This window comes from Megalopta genalis, unplaced genomic scaffold, assembly GCF_051020955.1.
Source record: "Megalopta genalis isolate 19385.01 unplaced genomic scaffold, iyMegGena1_principal scaffold0055, whole genome shotgun sequence".
In the NCBI taxonomy this organism is placed as follows: domain Eukaryota; kingdom Metazoa; phylum Arthropoda; class Insecta; order Hymenoptera; family Halictidae; genus Megalopta; species Megalopta genalis.
Genome location: NW_027476124.1, coordinates 552,501 through 560,000, shown reverse-complemented (window position 1 = coordinate 560,000; position 7,500 = coordinate 552,501).

Here is a 7,500-nt window from a genome sequence, read left to right as displayed (position 1 = left end):
CGAGGACGGAACCTTGCGGGCATCCTCTTGTCACGTGCTTGGAGATCCTTTCTGTTCCTATCGTGAGACTGACCTTGCGGTCCTCGAAGTAATTGGAGATTACCTCGAAGACGTTGCGCGGGCAGTCTCGATCCCTAAGACTACCTAACACTAGGGGCCACCAGACGTTGTCGAAGGCTCCGGAAATGTCGAAAAGTAGTGCGATCACATGCCGATGCTCGGTGTCATCGACCATGCGGCGCAACTCGACAATTGCATCTTCAGTCGACTTTCCGCGCGTAAACCCGAACTGTCTGCTGGAGATGCGTCCCGTCGCCATCGCCGTCTGCTCTAATCTGCTCTTAAGGAGCTTCTCGAAAGTTTTCCCGATCACGGAGAGGAGACATATTGGTCGGTAGGATTTTGGGTCCTTCTCGTCCTTTCCTTCGCCTTTCAGGAGGATTCTCAGAGAGCCCACCTTCCAGGCGGAGGGGAAGACGCCCCATCGAAGGCACCCATTGAATAGTCGCGAGAGTTCCCCGAGGATCGTTTTCGCGGAGGCCTTCAGGACCTGTACCTCGATGAGGTCCGGTCCTGGCACCTTTTTATTTTCGAAGGAACGAATTGCTCCGGCCACCTCCACCAAGGAAAAGGGCGAGGCGTCGGCGGTATTCGGGGCGATTCGCGCCTCTTCCCGGAGAACCCTTTGTGTCGGCGAATCGAGTTCAGGTCAGTCGTCAGGGACGTGGGCTTCCAGAAGCTCGCTGGCGGTTTCTAAAGCACCGGTTGTACTTTTATTGTTGCGCCGGAGTGTGCTTATCACTTTCTCTACACGGAGTTTATTTGCCTGGAGCTTGTATACGATGCCCCAGGGCTCCGTGTTCCCGTTCGACGTCACGAAGTTTTGCCAGCTTTCCCGTTTCGTCCTCTTCACCTTCCTACTGTAGTTCCGCAACGAAGTACGGTATTCCTGCAGTTTTTGGAGGCGGGAGGGTCCGTCTATCGTCTTCTGGAAGGCACGCCTCTGCCTGTACACGGCCTTTTTGAGCTTTGTTAGCTCTTTGGTCCACCACGGGTTGGACTTTCTAAATTTTCTCTTCTTAGGCATTGACGCGGTGCAGGCGTCAGTGATGACGGCTGTGAGCGTCTCTGCCATCCTATTTACATCTTCCACCGACTCCAAACTCAGGACTTCGAGCCTCGACCGTGAGTGGTCGGACAGGGCCTCCGAGAACCGCTCCCAATCCGCTCGACGAGTGTCGAACCGAGAGTTCGTTGCTCCCTGATCTCCCGTCGCGGCCCTAGGTACCCGCAGCCGGATGTCGATGGCGTTATGATCGCTAGTCGTCCATTCGCTTCTTATCCTCCATTCCTTAATATAGGGCGTCATGGAGGGGGATGCCAAGGTAACGTCGATGTATGACGATCCTTTTGGCGTCCAGAAGGTGGGTGGTTGACTAGCGTCGTTAACTACAGTTAATCTAAACGCGGAAACTAATCTTTCTAACTGCGCTCCCTTCTCGTCTGTGCTATTTGGGCTCCAGAGCGAGGATTGCGCGTTCGCGTCGACAGAAATTATAACTCTCTTCCCCCTCAATGCCAGGAGAACCGTTTCCAAGTGCTTGAGGTGCTTCTCTATCTCGTCTTGGTATTGAAAATAATGAGATACCGCGTAGAAGGAGAAGCCGGGGGTCAGCACTTCCGCGCATGCGCAGTGCGGGTTACTGAGTTGAGAGATGAACGTGACCTCAAAGTGAGGGTTGGGGATGGCGACAGCGGCCCACGGGGAGTGGGTTTTCACCGCCGCCACCCTCACTTCGGTCCCTAATCCGCTTACCCTATAACCTGCGCCTTGCTTACTGGCGTGTGGCTCCTGCAAGAGCAGGACGTCCAGTCGCTTTTGCGCTATTAACTCCCTAACTTCGCCCGTTACTACAGCCGAATGTCGCATGTTCAGCTGTAGTATCCTGATTCCCGTGGCTACATTCGCGGTCGCGGGGTCGCGGTTTCGCGTTGGGGTTGGGGGGACGCGGGGGTTGTTTTTCCTATTTTTCCCTAAATTCGTAGCGTCGCACCTTACGAGGTGGACGCGGACGGCGCGAAGACCGATTCCGTCCAATTGTTTAGAAGAGTCTAGTCCTTTTATATTGCCTAGGTCGTTGCCAATGTCCCTCCTGTCCATAGCGGTTAATTCCGCCACAGGGACCCCAGGGACGGGAGTCCCTGTGTCCGAGGCTCTAGCTTTATATTGTCTTTTAGTCATTATTGTAATTAAAGTTAACTGCCCGCCTTCGTCCTTTCCCGTTCGTTCCGTTGTCGTGTCCGTTTGAATAGCCATAGTCATAGTTATAGTCCTAGTAATAGGACATGGGTGATGCCATAGTCGTGGAAGCGCGTACGCTCACGCTGATCTTCTGACCGCCGGAAGCACGAAACCTCTGATCTGGGCAAAATCGGCAAGCCGAGGAAGAACGGACAGGACACATGCTGGACTGGCGAGAAAGCGTGTTCTTCCGCTCGCGCTAGGCATTTCGATTTCTGACACCTCTTGATTTAAAAAATCAGTTTTTTGATAGTTTTCTCTCTCCACTGGGCTATTCATTTTAGCCACAGTTTTCAATTGGTACGATTTGCTTCCAAATCTTACAGATGCATTTTAAAAAATTTTTCCATCGCTCGGACAGAAGAGTCGATTGCTCAGTGAGTACGAGTATACATACAAAGTGCATACGGGTAACCAACCCCGTAGGGCTTGCCACATATGGGCCATTCGGTCAAAGACACCGACCCGTGGCCACGCTGTGTGGAGAAAAGTCCGTAACGTAAACGGCACGAAACAGTCAGGACCGAAGCCCCGAAGGAGCTCTGAGACAGCTTCTCGACCGAGATCGTAGAATTGGCCCAAAACCCGCTCTGCTCCGTCCGCCTCGCACGGACCGTGTATCTCTTATAGATACCGAACGGCCGGCAAGGACGCCGGCGCCGCCGGCCGAATAGCACGCGCGCTTATGAGTGTAAACCGCCGCGGCAACAGACCGCCCGGCCGTGCTGTTGTAACATAGCGCGTGAACGAACGAAAAAAAAATTTATAGTAAACATTAAAATAAATTACACTACCGTAAACTAGACAAAAAATTACACATTTTTTCCCAATATGAAAATTTTCACAAACTTTACAAAGTCCCATCGCATCGAGTAAACTTTTTTAATAACGCTTCCGCACGATTCTAAATGCTTAATCCATATGTGAAATCGTTCACTGATCACGAATATCGTATTTAAAAAAATTACAAAAATTTATTTTTCCAAATAATCAAAAAAAACCGAAAAATCACAAGAGTAAAGTACCATTATTTTAAACAATATGTCGTTCTAAATGCTTAATCCCTATGTAAAAAAGTTATCTAAGCAAGAATATGTAATTGAAAAAAATTAGAAAAATTTATTTTAGCCGTAAATCGAAAATAATGGGGACACCGGAGCTGTTCGAAGCGCCGAGACGCGCCGCGTACGGCCGAATATTTTCTAAGTCCCAACGTACCGATCAAGAGTAAAGTACCATTTTCCTACATTAGATTTCGTTCTAAATGCTTAATCCCTATGTAAAAACGTTAGTTAAGCAAGAATATCGTATTTTTAAAAAAATCTAATGATAGGATTTCCCAGAAAATTGAAAAAACCGTAAAATGTCAAGAGTAAAGTGCCATTTTCTGACATTAGATTTCGTTCTAAATGCTTAATCCCTATGTAGAAACGTTAGTTAAGCAAGAATATCGTATTTTTAAAAAAATCTAATGATAGGATTTTTCAGAAAATTGAAAAAACCGTAAAATGTCAAGAGTAAAGTGCCCTTATTTTAAACAATGTATCGTTCTAAATGCTTAATCCCTATGTAAAAAAGTTATTTTAGCAGGAATATGTTATTGAAAAAAATTAGAAAAATTTATTTTAGCCGTAAATCGAAAATAATGGGGACACCGGAGCTGTTCGAAGCGCCGAGCGCGCCGCGTACGCCCGAATATTTTCAAAGTCCCAACGTACCGATCAAGAGTAAAGTACCATTTTCCTACATTAGATTTCGTTCTAAATACTTAATCCCTATGTAAAAACGTTAGTTAAGCAAGAATATCGTATTTTTAAAAAAATCTAATGATAGGATTTTCCAGAAAATTGAAAAAACCGAAAAATGTCAAGAGTAAAGTGCCATTTTCTGACATTAGATTTCGTTCTAAATGCTTAATCCCTATGTAGAAACGTTAGTTAAGCAAGAATATCGTATTCTTAAAAAAATCTAATGATAGGATTTTTCAGAAAATTGAAAAAACCGTAAAATGTCAAGAGTAAAGTGCCCTTATTTTAAACAATGTATCGTTCTAAATGCTTAATCCCTATGTAAAAAAGTTATTTAAGCAAGAATATGTTATTGAATAAAATGAGAAAAATTTATTTTAGCCGTAAATCGAAAATAATGGATCGAGCGAATCGGTCGATTGCGCCGAGACGCGCTATGATGCAACAGACGAGCGATTGGAACGCCCGAATATTTTCAAAGTCCCAACGTACCGATCAAGAGTAAAGTACCATTTTCCTACATTAGATTTCGTTCTAAATGCTTAATCCCTATGTAAAAACGTTAGTTAAGCAAGAATATCGTATTTTTAAAAAAATCTAATGATAGGATTTCCCAGAAAATTGAAAAAACCGAAAAATGTCAAGAGTAAAGTGCCATTTTCTGACATTAGATTTCGTTCTAAATGCTTAATCCCTATGTAGAAACGTTAGTTAAGCAAGAATATCGTATTTTTAAAAAAATCTAATGATAGGATTTTTCAGAAAATTGAAAAAACCGTAAAATGTCAAGAGTAAAGTGCCCTTATTTTAAACAATGTATCGTTCTAAATGCTTAATCCATATGTAAAAAAGTTATTTAAGCAGGAATATGTTATTGAATAAAATGAGAAAAATTTATTTTAGCCGTAAATCGAAAATAATGGATCGAGCGAATCGGTCGATTGCGCCGAGACGCGCTATGATGCAACAGACGAGCGATTGGAACGCCCGAATATTTTCAAAGTCCCAACGTACCGATCAAGAGTAAAGTACCATTTTCCTACATTAGATTTCGTTCTAAATGCTTAATCCCTATGTAAAAACGTTAGTTAAGCAAGAATATCGTATTTTTAAAAAAATCTAATGATAGGATTTCCCAGAAAATTGAAAAAACCGAAAAATGTCAAGAGTAAAGTGCCATTTTCTGACATTAGATTTCGTTCTAAATGCTTAATCCCTATGTAGAAACGTTAGTTAAGCAAGAATATCGTATTTTTAAAAAAATCTAATGATAGGATTTTTCAGAAAATTGAAAAAACCGTAAAATGTCAAGAGTAAAGTGCCCTTATTTTAAACAATGTATCGTTCTAAATGCTTAATCCCTATGTAAAAAAGTTATTTTAGCAGGAATATGTTATTGAAAAAAATTAGAAAAATTTATTTTAGCAGTAAATCGAAAATAATGGGGACACCGGAGCTGTTCGAAGCGCCGAGCGCGCCGCGTACGCCCGAATATTTTCAAAGTCCCAACGTACCGATCAAGAGTAAAGTACCATTTTCCTACATTAGATTTCGTTCTAAATACTTAATCCCTATGTAAAAACGTTAGTTAAGCAAGAATATCGTATTTTTAAAAAAATCTAATGATAGGATTTTCCAGAAAATTGAAAAAACCGAAAAATGTCAAGAGTAAAGTGCCATTTTCTGACATTAGATTTCGTTCTAAATGCTTAATCCCTATGTAGAAACGTTAGTTATGCAAGATTATCGTATTTTTAAAAAAATCTAATGATAGGATTTTTCAGAAAATTGAAAAAACCGTAAAATGTCAAGAGTAAAGTGCCCTTATTTTAAACATTATATCGTTCTAAATGCTTAATCCCTATGTAAAAAAGTTATCTAAGCAAGAATATGTTATTGAATAAAATGAGAAAAATTTATTTTAGCCGTAAATCGAAAAAAAGACTGTTCGTTTCTCTGTCTCTCTCGCGCGATCGAAGTATTGATGTTTCCCGGCAATGTAATGGGATATTAATTAAACTTTATACACGAAATTACTCGTTTTGATCCCCGCTACACAGCCGTATACTTTTTATAATTTTGTGGAATCGGGAACCTTGAAATATTTAACATAACGCGGATCGTCTGTCTCTGTCTCTTTCTAGATCGGAATAATCGATGTTTCCCGGCAAACTATTGGGAGTTTAATTAAACTTTATACATGAAATTACTCGTTTTGATCCCCGCTACACAGCCGTATACTTTTTATAATTTTGTGGAATCGGTAACCTGGAGATATTTAACATAACGCGGATCGTCTATCTCTGTCTCTTTCTAGATCGGAATAATCGATGTTTCCCGGCAAAGTAATGGGAGATTAATTAAACTTTATACACGAAATTACTCGTTTTGATCCCCGCTACACAGCCGTATACTTTTTATAATTTTGTGGAATCGGAAACCTTGAAATATTTAACATAACGCGGATCGACTGTCTCTGTCTCTTTCTAGATCGGAATAATCGATGTTTCCCGGCAGACTATTGGGAGTTTAATTAAACTTTATACATGAAATTACTCGTTTTGATCCCCGCTACACAGCCGTATACTTTTTATAATTTTGTGGAATCGGTAACCTGGAGATATTTAACATAACGCGGATCGTCTATCTCTGTCTCTTTCTAGATCGGAATAATCGATGTTTCCCGGCAAACTAATGGGAGTTTAATTAAACTTTATACACGAAATTACTCGTTTTGATCCCCGCTACACAGCCGTATACTTTTTATAATTTTGTGGAATCGGGAACCTTGAAATATTTAACATAACGCGGATCGTCTGTCTCTGTCTCTTTCTAGATCGGAATAATCGATGTTTCCCGGCAAACTAATGGGATATTAATTAAACTTTATACACGAAATTACTCGTTTTGATCCCTGCTACACAGCCGTATACTTTTTATAATTTTGTGGAATCGGGAACCTTGAAATATTTAACATAACGCGGATCGTCTATCTCTGTCTCTTTCTAGATCGGAAGAATCGATGTTTCCCGGCAAACTAATGGGAGTTTAATTAAACTTTATGCATCAAATCATTCAGTTTGACTCCTGCAACACAACCAAACACTCTCTGTAATTTTCTGAACTGAAAAACCACTGAAATTGCGCTCGAAATGCGGAGCGACGGGTCGACGCGTCTGCACTGTGCGACAGCTAGTCAAAACGTCCGAACAGCGTATTGTTTTCGATCTCTTGGTATAATATTCGTATTCCTTGCTGTGTATAGCTTCCGATCGATTATTGCAATGGTCAAAGTTCCAGCGGCGTAATGCTTTCCATAAGATTACATTAATATAACCAGCGGCATATTGCTTTCTGTCTTGTAATGAAAATTTTATAACCAAGTACCAACGGCGTATTGCTTTCGTTCGGATAATGGAGATTTTACAACCAAGTACCAGCGGTTTCTGT